Consider the following 15,526-nt stretch of genomic DNA (forward strand, 5'->3'; position numbering starts at 1 on the left):
AATCATTATGAAGGTCTTTAGGAAAACAGAAGCCTCCTCCATTTTCTGGTTGTGGCTTATTTTGTTAAAGAAAACAGTGGTTGTTCTTGTTTTAGGAGCACGGCTGGTTGGGTATGTTTTTTTAGAGCACTTTCTGTGCTCTGGCGGGTGAGCGGGTCAAAACCAGACCTTTAAAAATTTGATTTGGAAAATAGAGGGTGGGCGAAGTAGTTTTGCTGCACTTTCAGTCTTGTTTCTTGCAACTGCTCAAACTATGTCTGTGTATATCTGTATCTATCAGTTTAATACATACTGTATAGGTTTCCATATTAATCTAGAACAGATAATGAAAATAAATTATGGGTATGCTTGTCTAAAAACACAAGGTTTTTTTCTTTCTATCTAGGTTTGTATTTTTAAGATAGTTTCCTTTGGTGGGCAACTGAGTATTTTGCCAGATGCCATCCTATCTTCAAAATGCCCTGCTGGTTTCTTCTAGGAATTTAAAGCAGGCATTGTTTGACATCCTATCTCCAGCAACTGATTGTGAGGAAGGTGCGTGGTGCGGCAGTGGCACTCATATTGCACTGCCTTCGCTGGAATGGGGTGAGGCAAGAAAGAGATGGGCGGAGCTCTGAGTTGGCAGTGGTGGCACCACAAAACTGTGTGTACAGCTGCAGTTGCCACTGCCAACTCAGAGGTCCCTTGAAGTTGCCGCCATCTTTGTAAATGCAGTGTCCCTGGAAGGCCATCACTGCCACTCTGCCCTCTCACATTCCAGTGCTAAAAAATTGTTTATTTCATAAAACTTATGTGCCACTTGATTGCAGAAAAAAACACACCTGTAAACAGTTTAGAAAAAAAGATAAAACAATAAAACAATCACTAAAAAAATTACAATCACAACTTAAAACATACAAAAAAGTTAAAACCACCACAGAATAGACTAAAACAGATTAAAACTCCTGCAACTTTTTAAAACATCTGGGTAGGCTTGTCTAAATAAAAATGCATTCAGCAGGCACCAAAAATAATACAGTAGAGGCTCCTGACTGATATCAATGGACAGGGAGTTCCGAAATGTCGGTGCTGCCACACTATTTGACGTGAGTTCTTACAGATGTCGTGCAGGTATTATGTGGCTGGCAGCTGTAAAAGGTCCAATTCTGCCTATCGAAGCAGTCAAGTGGGCGTATATGGGTTGGGGACCCCTGAGTGCTTCAAAGAAATATGACTGCTTAATGCTAGGCTCAGTTCACTCTATTTCTTAGCAAGTAGGAATTATTGGCGCTCTTGTGTTCTTTAAGTAAGAATAAGAGAGAACCAGGTAATCATCAATCACCACACTGAGGAAATGGCCTCCACAGAATTGAATAAACATTTGTGTGTCGAGGTCCCCAAGCCACCCCCCAATAACTCACACATCAAACATAAATTTTGGTTTGGGTTTTTGGCACGATTTTGGCCACAACTTTATTTAAATACACCCAAGTGAGTGGTTGCTTAGGCATTGGTTCTGACTATCTGTCCTTGCCCCAGGGGACAGAACTGACTTCCGGATTCCAGCGAAAGCCAGTGCGGGAAACAAATTTTGGGGAGAAAATGAAGCTGGGCCTCAGTCCCTCACTTCTCACCCTCATGCTCCTGGTGGCTTGCACGGCCCAAGTCCGATGCCAGGGACAAGGACGAAAAGAATGGCAAGCCCCTGGATTCTTTTAACGGAATTCCCTTGCAGCACCACCATTGGAGGGGAAGGCACTTACCCCTCCACCAACCAATCTGAACCAATGCCTAACCGCCAACCGTACAAGTTGTGACGATTTGCTACGCAGTAGGCAAAACCAAATGGCACCAGCCAATCAGCCAAATGGAAAAATTCCTACCAGGCCCCTGCCCCAAGGCAGACGACCCCATGACATGCATAGCAAGGTCAAGCGAACAACCCCCCCCAATACAGGGAGGGTGGGCGGGTGATCCGATGCAAGCAGCCAAGAGAACGCTCAAAGCTGGGCACCCAGTATTTAAAACCTCTGACCCCTCCTTCAAAATTGGCAACAAGCAGTTCTCCCCAGAGACCCGATTAACCGATACACTGCCTGGGTCCCTCCACAAATCCGGCCAGCAACAATGGGGTGGCTTGTATCCCCCACCGCAACACACGCTAGGGAGAACACGTTTTATCTAGAATTGCACAACATACATTTAAAATTACACAGTATAACATTTTGAAATTACAATGCATTCACGTAACTGGAGCAAAGCTTCCTATCTGCCAGAGAAAACTTTGCTAACGGAATTTTATTCTGTAGGTATTTTTCAGCTAAGAGTTCAACTATCATTTCCGGGGGGGGGGGGAGGGATCGATCTGAGAACCTGTAGAGAATAGAAGATTAATTTTTTAAAAAAAGAAATTCTCAGGGCACCATATATAAAGGGCAAATCAACAAACAGTGCATGATATCCTCAACCTGTTTACATCCATAGATGCATTTCCATCAGAACTGAGTAGATAAATTGATTCCTCTCCCAGAGAACATAGCATATGATATGTAAGACACATCCTGCTGACCAGACTGGATGGTCCAGCCTTGGTCCAGCCTTCTGCTCTCACGGTGGTCAGCCAGAGGCCTAGGAGAAGGCTACGTGCACAACATGAGCACAACAGCACTCTCTTGCTTGTGGTCTGCAGCATCCCTCTGGCATGCCCTGGCATCAGGACTGCTGGATACAGCAATTATATGAGAATAGCCTATGGAAAATCTAAACAATTCTGTTGTCACACGACTCAAAAATTGCCAAGTATACTTTTCTAGGTCTCAGGAAACAAACAAACGTAATTTTGTGGTTTGGGCTGAGAATGCCAAGTTTTGGTACAATATGAATTTAGAGCACAAAGACTTGTTTGTAATGGAAACAAGAAGACACATTTCTGTACTGCAGCATAACTGAACGCTAGTAGAATGAAGCTCGTAAAACTGAATTAAAGAAAACCAGGATTGAATTTTCCACACTGTGTAACTACAATGGTTTTGTTGTACAGGTCTGAAGTCTTCCCTACTTCTGTGATTGTGAGAAGTTATACTCTAAAGGCTTGTTTTTACTAAGGCTATGTGCAGAGTTTAGGAATCATATTTTTTTCTCTTATTTGTGCATTCATATTTTTAAAAGATTTTTACATTTTTATGTATTTTTACATTTTATATTTTTATATGGAGATATATATTGCAGTGCTATTAGGACAGTTATGAAATGGGCTAATCAACCTGGTATCAGTAAACCATGAATAAAGCCTTAAATGGTTCAGGAGTGCAATACCTCAAGGATGCCTCTCCCCATATGAACTGAGCCGGGCCTTGTGCTCATCATCTGAGGCTCTTCTTCATGTGCCTCCTCCACAAGAGATCCAGAGGGCGGCAACACAAGATCGGGCCTTTTCTGTGGTGGCTCCCTGCTTATGGAACACTCTCCCTGGAGAGGCTCACCTGACGCCTTCATTACATACAGTATTTTTGGGACCAAGCAAAAATGTTTCTCTATAATTGGGTCTTTGGCTGATAAACATTCTAGGACTTTAAAATGTGTTTGTGGAGGGTGTGATCATTGGTTTGTTTTGCTTTTGCTTTTTTATGTATTTGAGAGCAGCCCAAGAATTCAACATGAGGGGAGAGAGACTTTCTGTTCTTCACCAGGCAATGGCTTTTCCCACCTTCCAGGCCCAGCAGTTTTCCCCAGACCATGACTTTGACAACAGCAGAAGCAGCTGAGAAGAGAGAAGAGGAGTTCAGGGATACTTTTTGAAAATAATTTTGTAAGTTGTGTGCCCTTGTTTCTCAATTTGATCCTTTTACATGTTTTGTGGTATTTTATGCATCATGGCTTGCCAATTATTTTTATTGATTAATGTTTAAGTGTAAACTGTTTAACAATTATTTGCTGATATTTAATTTTACTGTTTACTTTTATATTCTAATAGATTATTGAATATTGCTTTATTTGATATAAGTTGTTTATTTCAAAGTTATTGTGACTTTTTTGTAACGGATCAGATTGTTATTATTAATGTTTGATGTTTGATTATGTTTCTATATGTGTTGGAAGCCTCCCAGAGTGGCAACCTAGACAGTTGGACAGGGTATAAATAATATTTAAATATTATTATTATTAACATTTTGTGTTTTTATCTTGTGAACTGCCCTGTGATCTCCAGATGAAGGGCAGTATACAAATATGATACATAAAATAAATAACTCCTTACCATATGTTTTCCATCTGACATGGCATGCATTTTTCAAACTGAAATGCTTTAAAGCTATGCAAGAGAACATCTATACCAGATCCTCCAAGTGTCCCTATTTTCCAGGGAAGGCCCTGATTTAGAGAGGCTATCCTGGTTTCTGATCAGATCCCAGAATATCCCGCTTTTCCTTAGGACTTCCCTATTTTCATTGGATAGATGTTGGAGGGTATGGAGTAACCCATGAGCTGTCTGAAGGGAATCTTGTATCAGGAAGCTTTTAAAAAATGTTTAATGTTTTATTATGTTTTTATATAGGTTGGAAACCACCCAGAGTGGCTGGGGCAACCCAGTAAGATGTGTGGGGTATAAATAGTAAAATTATCATTATGGAATGGGACGTTTCTGTTTCCATCGGAGAAATGTTGGAGGGTATACTATACTTCTCTAAATGACCATAGAGACAACCTCAAGCAACTCTACTGCACCATCGGATGTCTCTTGCGATAGCCCCCCTTCTACACCTGGCCATGGAGCATAATGGAACAGACAGAATGGGATGCATCCAGACTAAGCTAGTTGAACTGGGTTCCTACTAAAATGAATAGAAGTGATGACTAGTTTGCCCCACAGAATTCAGGGAGGGGGGCTTAATTTAGCTAATATATTCTGGATCCAACCTTATCAGTCAGTAGTGCATGAGACTCCTAACCTCAGGGTTTGAGCCCCACATTGGGTGAAAGATTGCAGGGGGCTGGACTAGATGGCCCTCATGGTCCCTTCCAACTAACTCTACAATCGGATGATTCTATGGAAATACTGGCCAATGTTTACTAGTATTACTATCAAAATTATTGGTTACCAGTCCTGTATTCTTGTATATTCTTGTATATTGTGCTGTTCAATGCACCCAAAAAATTTAAGGAGCAATCTCCTGCCTCCCTTGAACACAGAAACTCCCTTTATATCAGGACAGACTGTTTGTTTACTGAGCTCGACCAGCATTGCCTTCTGTGATCGACAGTGGCTCTCCAAGATATCAGACAGAGGTCTTTCCAATTGTCACTTGCTATCCAATTATTCTAACTGGAGACATCAGCGTTTGAACCTGAGACCTTCTGTCTGCACTTGATGTGGCCTGCTACTGAACCAAGACCCTTCTCCCATGGAATAAAAGGGACACTTCTGCAGGCGTGAAAAGGCCCATGGGTGCGTCTTCAAAGGTTAGTCCTTCCCACAGGACAAGTGGACAAAATATGAAACTATGTCTGAGTGCATAGGCGTGAACATCCTTCTGAAAGATTACATTCACTCATAGGTGGAAAAAGGTGTGTGTGTGGGGGGGGGAAATGTGCTTATTTTTCAGAGGAAATGTAATGTCTGTTTAATGTTCAGAAGACTGATCGTGGTATTAGGTCCATGTGCTCATGTGCGGCAGGGAAGGGAAGTCTAGACAACCTGTCTAGAAAAAGAAAAACCAAGGCATTTTTAAGCCACACCCACACAGTTCAAAAGTACTAAAGTAAACATCCACCACTTTTCCTTTTTGATCCCTACCTAAATAGACCCCCCCCCCAGCCTTAACGTATGTTTCACTCCGGTGAAATTTGGACCAGAGTCTTCATTTTTACAAGCTTATCCCCTAGTAATGTTGCAGTGAAACTGTGGGTGGAGGGGATGAATAAATAAAGTATTTTCTCAAAGTCTAGGAAAATGTAAAGGAATTCTGTCAATTATGTTTGACTAGGTAGGGATAAGGAAAATGTATTTCCAATTAAAAAAATACCTTTCTTGCATTAGGCACAACTACTGAAAATATGGTGGTGTTGATTGCTGAAGTACTTAACTGACTGCCTAAATACAGCATTCATTCAAGCGCCGGTCTTGTGTCTCCTCTAATTGAAATCTAGTCTCTGATGATTTCATAAATTAAACCTGATTATTAAAATATAATTATTATAATTATAATCTAATTACAATGATGTTATAATTATTATAACTCTATCACATTTTATTCAATTACAGCTTTGAATTTTATTACTCTATAAAACTTTCACTTAGTGAAAGTTTATCGTGCACGGGCATAATAAATATTTCAAAATATTGCAATACTAAATAGTTACATTTTCCAGAAGGGCAGTTTGCCATACCTGTCTGAAGCAGTTGCCTAGAGTAATTCCTTTGTTTTCCAGGGTGAAGTTATAAAGACCAAGAAGATCACAACCTAGAATCTTTGCACCTTTAGACAACTGTACCACATATGATGGTAAGAGCCCAAGTGGAGCTAACCTCTCAGCAGACATGGTAGGGATTGCAATCTTAGTGCATATGCGCTGCATAAGAAAAGCAAAGAGGCACCACTATGCATAAATACTTTCTCATAGCTTGGCAGCCCTTAAAAGCAAATTAACTTCAGTTATTCAATTCCCTCTGCATTCTTTTTCAAAGTAAAAGAAGCAGCAAACAGCTCGTCTATTAGGCATCTCCCTGCAGGGTTCTAAACCTCTTTTGAGCCTCATGATAGCAATATTAGGAAATGTCAAAGAAAGCGACATGTCAAAAAATGCACTATTAATAAGTATAATCTGTGGACATAAAACAATAACCCACTGTGAATGAATGCAGATTGCATTTGCTTAAAGGCATGGTGTTACTGAACGCTGAATGAATATACGAACGGAGGAAATGTCTGTATCTGCATCCACTTAGAGCAGAATTCTCCGACATCCTGAATCCAGATAAAAATATATATAAAGCACGGCCTAATCTGTCTAATGTTAATTCTTTGACAGGGTTAATATTTTTTTCAAGTATTTTTAATTTTTTGTAAGTGAAAGTATTTTTTCTCCCAAGTGGAATTGTCGAAGCTTCGTACTCATAGATAGGTGCCAATAAAACTTTGTATGCATGTTTCAACATTTCAAAGTTCCTGATCGAGTATCTGTGATTAATGATCCTTCCTGTATTTATGTATTAGAGAATGACATCAGATAACAGGAATGGCAAATTAATGAAAGGTAGTCTAGACATCTTTGAGATTGAACTGAGTCTTGGCACAGATAACACAGAAGATTAGCCTATGTTCTAAAATACCAATCAATTTATTTGGGGGCAGGTAGGGAGTACTGGGACGCGGGTGGCGCTGTGGGTAAAAGCCTCAGCGCCTAGGGCTTGCCGATCGAAAGGTCGGCGGTTCGAATCCCCGTGGCGGGGTGCGCTCCCGTTGCTCGGCCCCAGTGCCTGCCAACCTAGCAGTTCGAAAGCACCCCCAGGTGCAAGTAGATAAATAGGGACTGCTTACTGGCGGGAAGGTAAACGGCGTTCCGTGTGCTGCGCTGGCTCGCCAGATGCAGCTTTGTCACGCTGGCCACGTGACCCGGAAGTGTCTCCGGACAGCGCTGGCCCCCGGCCTCTTGAGTGAGATGAGCGCACAACCCTAGAGTCTGTCAAGACTGGCCCGTAGGGCAGGGGTACCTTTACCTTTACCTTTTAGGGAGTATTACTGTAAAAACTGGCTAGGGAATGCCAGGTAATGGTCAGGAGAGGATTTGAGCAAGGACTCACTTTCATGTCTGAGGGCAGATACTGTACTTCCCTGGGGCCTGTTGCTAAGGGGAATGAGGGAACACATCTAGAACATCTTGCCACACGCAAATGGATCACTCCCCCCTCTTCTTCGTTAATCAACTGGCAAATCACTCTCTACAGAGAAGAGCTTCTGTGCAGCTGGGCATATGGCACTCAAGAATAACATAGGGGGGGGGAAATAGATGAAAAAATTGAGAATTTAAAAAGAGAAGATAAAGTCAAATACAACTTCCTTTCCACCTTCATTAACCTCTACTGGAGCTTTCCCTTCCTCTTCCATTCCTTGCAAGGGACTTCCCCTTCTCTTCTTGTCTCCTCCCAGTCACATTTTCCTTCCTTCCTTCCTTCCTCTTTCTTTCTTTCTTTCTTTCTTTCTTTCTTTCTTTCTTTCTTTCTTTCTGTTGATGCTTGTTAGTTGGGCTGGGTGGCTGAGGGTGGAAGTTTATTGTGGGCTTACAAATGTAAGTTTTGTGCAGTGTCCATACATCATGCCAACCCATATTCCCCCCCCCCCAGTTCAATCCAGACTTGTACTTGGGGATTTCCATGGAAATGGTAAATCCAGATTAAAAGGGAAAGCACAGTGGTACCTCGGGTTAAGAACTTAATTCGTTCTAGAGGTCCGTTCTTAACCTGAGGCGTGCTTTTGCTAATGGGGCCTCCTGCTGCGCTGCGCTGCGCTGCGCTGCGCTGCTGGCATGCGATTTCCATACTTATCCTGGGGCAAAGTTCTTAACCTGGAGCAACCACTCCCTGGTTAGTGGAGTTTGTAACCCGACGCGTCTGTAACCCGAAGCGTCTGTAACCTGAGGTACCACTGTAAAATAGGGTCTCATTTTGAGGTGGAGGATGTCATGTAGATGCTGTGCAAACCTTGCGTGCATCAGCGGCACCAAGTCCACAATAAACTCCCATGTGGAAGTCTCCTCAGACAGCTGCTTAAATAATCCCCTGCCACAAAGATCTCCCCCCACACTTTGGCTTCTGTGGAGCTTTGTGTGGAAGATCTTGAGTGGAAGTTGCAGGAAATCACAAGTAGGCACTGCCGGAGGAACAGGGGCGGGGGAAGCGCTCTGCCCCCGACACCATCGGGGAGGGGGGTACAATCGCGCCTGCCCCCCGGACATGTGCCACGCATTCCCCCACCGCGCTGGGCACCACACCCCGTGTTCTAACTTTCCGTTGTTCGTCACTGTTGTGACACCCCCTGCAGCACACTCTTGGCTCCGCACCCAATGTGGGCAAACAAGTCACGCTCCCCTAAATCCACCTCTGATGCTTGTCATACTCAGAGTAGACCCATTGAAATGGATGAACATGATAAACTTCTTAGGTCCATTAATTTAAGTCAGTCTACTCTCAGTAGAATTTAGCTGCATACACGTTTTAGCTGCAAGCAAGTTTTTAGGTATGGGAGAGTTTCTGGGGGTAAAGAAAGCACTTCCTTTTTCTATGGATACGGAGGGGCATCTGTGACACTGATCTGAAGATTGATATTTACTTTATTACAATGAACTCAAAGGCCATATCCATTACAATGGCCACTGCTGCTATGGGCGCCCATTGCTTCGGCTCCGAGTAAACAGGAAGCTGTTTCTGATAACATTTCTGATGATTTAACTGGGGTGATTCTAACTTCCTGTGTGTGACATAATAATGAATCACTTTATGAAGCCAGCATTGAGTATGTTCACATTTTCTGGGCTTTTGTTGTGGAGATATGTCTGACTTTAGTCATTAAACTTCAACGTCATTCTTTCTTGCCATATATTTACTTTCCTGACCCTCTGGGCAGGTTTTTTCCTTCCCCCAAGTGAAATTGACTCTGCAGCAAGACCAAACAAAGAAGTGGCCTGATCAAGGATGACACATGTACTTTTGTTTTTTTAAAGAGGATTGGCAAAGGGATGAAAACACACCTTTTTATTCTGCAGTGGCAGAAAACAAATAAAAAAATCCCTAGATTACAAAGCAAAACTATCTGAACAACTGATCTGTGTTTGCTGAGTCTGATTATCTTGGAGTGGAGCAGCTCCCAGGAGCATGCCTTGTTGAACAAGGAGGAAATATATGTATATATGTGAGCCAACATGCGCTTGTAATTAATCCTGAGCTCACTTAAAATCATGCCTGAGGTCTGGATGTGAGTTAGCCATCTCATTGTCCCAGTGATTGTAAGGTCCATTGATTTATCTTGGTGCGTCTGATTGTATCGGTGTCTGAATCAAAGACTATTAGAAGCTGTGGGTAAGCCACTCTGAACTTTCATAAGAGGAACCAGATGCTTGTAAATAAATATTAATAATTGAGAATATCTTAAATGCACCTTTTGAAACAGCAAGCAATTATAAAAACATGACACCTTATAAACCAACAAATTTAGTATGGAAATAAGTGTTGGTGCTCTAGATTCTGGTCTTGAGGGTGCCATATGACTCCTTGCTGTTCTTGCAGCAAAAGGTAGATAACATAGCTACTCCTCTTCAAATAAGTTTACTTTAGACTTTTAAAAAAGGTAAAGGACCCCTGACAGTTAAGTCCAGTCGCAGACGACTCTGGGGTTGTGGTGCTCATCTCGCTTTACAGGCCAAGGGAGCTGGCATTTGTCCGCAGACAGTTTTTCCAGGTCATGTGGCCAGCATGACTAAGCCGCTTCTAGGTTGGAAGGAGCAGGGACTGAGCAATGGGAGCTCACCCTGTCGCGGGGATTTGAACTGCCGACCTTCTGATCGGCAAGCCCAAGAGGCTCGGTGGTTTAGACCACAGCGCCACCCATGTCCCTCCTTTAGACTTAGGTTGATTGAATTTATGTCACACGTCTCACAACAAAAAGTCCCAAAGCAAATAAAGTACAGTAATAAAAATTGTAAACATATTAAAGCATATTTAAAACATAGAATTTAAAGAAAGCATACGATCATTGGAAAATACAAGCATATTTGCCTGTTGTTGAAAAAAAGGTCAAAGTTTGTGTCAGGCAGGCCTCTTTGGAGAAAGCATTCAATAGAGCGGTCCTCCCCCCATGTGGAATAATGACTCAAGACAACGTGCTATGGGATTAAATTGGCACAACTTTATTAAATTTCAAATATGGGTAGACCTTGGCTCAGGCATTGGGCGTTCTCCCTCCCCAGTCCCCAGCCGGGGACCTAGGGAGCATCAGGGTTATCCAGTGTGTGTGGGGGGGATGGGCCGGCTCTGGAGAACATATGTTCAAGCAGAGATAGCCGCCCCCGTTACGCCGCCACCGCAGGGGAGAGCAATGACGACCTTTCAGTGTACGGTCAAAGCCTCCCTTCAGAAACCCCTTTAACGGGGAACCCTGGTATCGCCGCCGCAAAGAGGAAGATGGGCTAGAAGCTCTGGAGCCAAGTGAGGATTCCCAGGTAAGATCCTCCCTCTATTGTGTGGGCAGGTAATCCCTCCCCTACCTGGCCTGGTCTCCTTGGCAACACTTCCACCAGGTGGGATTGGACAACTGACTGAGGTAGGCGGAGACCTCCAGGTATCCCACCTGAGGGAAGGCAAAGCCAAGCCTATGCTGTTGGAGCTGCTCCAGATCTAGGGGCTGCGCGCGTCCACGCAAAGGGCGCCCCCCGTTTTAAGCGGGGAGCGGTCATTATTTCTTCTTGCTAGAACAAACTTCAAGGCAAATAGCTTACGTTGTGCATCTAGAGAATGTTTCAGAAAGGGTTATTTGGGGGCTTCCATAGGGAAGAAAAGAATGTAAAGGAGATGAGAAGAGCTGTCAGATCATCTGATGCATTAAGCTTCATTAGTTACCAGAGTAGGTGTCTTTCTTGGGACCTAACAATAAGGAGAAATAAGGTGTAGGCTGTAATTCATAGCATCAAGAATGATGAAATGAATCATTGGCAAGTTCCTGTGACTACAATGTTTTGAACTTCCTTTTGCCTTGACTTGGCAAAATTTGAAGGCAAAATGTAACAAGTAAGTTAAGTTCAATCAATTTAAAGACATGTCTCAATGTCAGGCAAGCTCTGGTTGTGGAAATGGCCTCAGAGAAATGTCACTTAGAGCGAGGCTTGCCACAGACTTTGCCCTCAGCACCTTTCCCTCCTCAATGGCTATTACTCATATTTTGTTTAAAATTGAAGCATTTTGAATAATAAAGAAATGTCGCACTTTGCTCAAACAAGGCATCTGTTCCAGCAAAATGTTATGTTTTGATCATTTAAAAACGAGATTTTTTTTTAATGAAGCCATGTGGACGTGAGGATGAGTCAACAGTTGGAGTGATTACTGTGTGCGAAGTTATTTTGAATCGTGCCATAATTAAAAATACATTGAAAGATAATCATGTACCTGAAATATTACTTCATTGCTGTTACTATTTGCCTCGGTTTTATTTTTACTCTACAGCTGACATTTAGCTGGAAAGAAAAATAGAACAATTTTACTGCCCAAGAACCTCAGGTGATTAAATATAATGGAATCATCTATATGAAGAATTTCTGAATGAGGATTAGACTATTATATCAACACCCCAATCTGGGCTGGCCCTAGCATTAGGTAGGTGGTTGCCTAGGGCAACAGATTTTGAGTTTCATGAAAGGGCAGCAATTATTAGGCATTAATTTATTCTTATTTTATCTGTACTGCCAGGGAGGTGGAAAGGCACTTGGGGGTTTTCTTCTCCAGTTGCCAAAATGCACATCTGGCCACTTGTCCTTTGATTCCTGTCCCACTTCACTTATTAGACCTAGCAGAGGCAAGTTGCCTGGTTATGTCCAGAGCATGGGTAATACTTCAGTGTGTGAGGGGTGTCCCTGGCACCTCAAAAGAGGTGGCCGTGTGGTCAATGCTAAAGAAGCCGGCCCTGGCCCTGTTGTTTGGACTAACTACAGACCAGTCACAAGTACTCCTTAAGGAAGGTGGTGGAGAGGGTTGCAGTAGGGCAGCTGTAAATATTATTGGATGGTCTAGACCCATTCTAATCTGCATTCAGGCCTGGCTGTGGAACCACCTTTACTAAGAGTGGAACAAGGGGAGCGTGACCAAGCTCCTCTTTCTCAATCTGTCTGTGACTTTTAATACTTCTGACCACGGTATCCTCCTGAACCAGCTCTGTGGGATTGGAATTGGGGGCACTGTGGTGTTGTTGTTGGTCAGTGTGTCTGGCTGTTAACCAGAAGGTTGGTGTTTCGAGCCCACCCAGGGATGACTGTGGGCAGAATTCCTGCATTGCAGGCATTGGTCTAGTTTACCATTGGGATCCCTTCCAACTCTAATATTATTATATTATATTATATTATATTATATTATATTATATTATATTATATTAATTCTATCTATCCCATCTTTCCCCCTGACAGGGACTCAAGGTGGCCTACAGAAAATAAGAACTGCTATAAACTTAGGGAGGAAAATCATTAAAAACAGTTAGACATTGATAGAATTGTGTGTGTGTGTACTTGGGACCAGTTTACTTGAAGGACTGCCTTACCCTTATGTGCCCCGACCTCACTGCCACCCTGCCCTGCATCAGATCTGCCGAGGTAAGCAGCAGCCTTGGCAGTGTCAGGAGGGTGGCTACTGTCTCCTGCAATTTTTACACAGCAAAAGCTGGGGATCGAAAGCACAAAACGATTGTTTTCTCAAATTGTTGTCTTATGGGTGTAATTCTCACCACCATCAGTGTGCACTCTCAGTATGCTTAGAACAGTTCATGAAACATTGCAAAAAATGGTGATATTTCTGAAATTATGATTTCTCCCTGACATACTATTTCTTTTTACTTGCAGAGAAGATTTTTACACGGTAGAGCCTTCTAAAGTGGGCCCTCACAGGAAGGTAACAGCTGGAAGATGGGGGCTCCCGCATGAGAAGCTGGGTAGAAAGGGTCTCCCAGGGTGGGAGGCCGGGGGAAGAAACAGGTAGGAGCTGGGAGGGTCTACCTTTCTGGGGATGGATAAAGGATATGATATAAATATGATGAAGAGCCTTTGTATGTATTCTTTTTCTTTATTTTTTTCTGTCTCTGTTTATTGTGATTTGATTTGTGGTGAGGTTCCTTGATTCTCTGGCATCCAGGAAGGCCTCCTTTGAGAAGGAGACTTCCTTTTGGGAACATGTTCAGCAGAGCAATGGAAAAATACCAAGGATTGTGAAAACGCAACTGCATGTAAGCACTGCTCATAAACATATATTGACAAAAGTACTCCTTGTTAGCCCAAATGCCTTGGCTTCTCTTGCAGGAGAATTTTTGCAAACAGGAAAAAAGGAGGAAAAAAGGATCTCATCTTTATTTGTGGAAATTCTGTGTGTCGTCATATGACAATGATTCCTTTTAAATCTCTCCCCTTCTGAAGAAGAGGAAGAGGAAGAGGAAGAAGAAGAAGAAGAAAAGATGCCATCTATTTCACCTAGGCAGAATCTAAAAGCAACATTCTGGTGGCATTCGCAGTAGACAACTTTGTGGCTTGAGTGAGAAGCTCTCTTAAAAATAGCTTTAGATAAGGGAGATCTATGACTGTCTGTTACAATTTCTATGGAAATGTACACCACATAATTTTGGGTGGGGAGGAAAGAGGCTGTAGGTCCATGCAGAGCACATGCTTTCCATCTTTACATGGAAAGCATCCATGGCATCGCCGGTGGAAAAAGGGATCTCAGGGATCTACCCTTACCTTCAGACAAAGAAGAGTTGCTGCCTGTCACAGAAGACCCCTGGACTTAAATGTTCCAGTGGCCTGATCCAATTCCAGTTGCTTTGCCCTTTCTTGAAGAGCACTTACTGCAAGCATTGGGCTGAAGATGATTGCTCATTTTCCTCATTGATTATGTTACTCAGCTTCTTTTATCACCGATGATGTTAATGGGGATTAAGGAGAACCTTATGTGGCAAAATGACTAACATTTCCATAAGCTGGTAGTCCACCATTCTGTGTATAAGAATTAGGAGTACATATCTAAAAAAACAAACACACACAAAAACTCCCTGACATTAGTACACACTGGATCACAATCATTCCATAGAAAAGCATGCTGTTTCATTACAGAGGAAATACAAATATTTGGTGCATCACCCACTAGTCTGTGTAGCTGTCCAGACACATTAGATATGCAGCATTTGGGATAGAAATGTCATGAGAACAGATTTTCTCCTTAGAAATTCCTGTTACTGGCCAACCCATAAATACCATAAATACCAAACCATAAATACACCTATTTTGTCACTCTGAATTTAGCATCCATTCTTCCAAGCTGTGTTTGAACCAGTAAATCCCAGGAACACTTAAATTCAGAAGTCAATCCATAAGGAAAAGTCTCATGGATAGGATTCTCTTGTAACTTTTGTGTTCAGTGTGGGAAAACCATGGGTGTTACGTATACTTGTCAGTAGATCTAAATTAATGCTTTCATAGTACTGAGTTATTGAAAAATGGCAGTGATTCATTATAAATAAATTCTGCTTTTTTATTACTGAACTGACAACATCCCCTTCCTCAAATATCATAAGGGAACTGGGTTTTTACTTGTATGTGGAAGGAGAGATGTCAGGCTATGTTCCTGTGGGTGCTCACACACTACACAACAGACACACACAGATAGGTTGTGTGTGTGTGTGTGTGTGTGTACACATATATGTGGACCAGGATATTCTTCTCAGTCCTGCAAAAGTATGCATGCTGTTTTTATTCATTAGCACCTCCAAAGGACTAATTGCCATCAGGCATGTAGGTGGCAGTTCTGGCAGGGAGC

Source organism: Podarcis raffonei, chromosome 12 (genome assembly GCF_027172205.1).
Source record: "Podarcis raffonei isolate rPodRaf1 chromosome 12, rPodRaf1.pri, whole genome shotgun sequence".
NCBI classification, from domain to species: domain Eukaryota; kingdom Metazoa; phylum Chordata; class Lepidosauria; order Squamata; family Lacertidae; genus Podarcis; species Podarcis raffonei.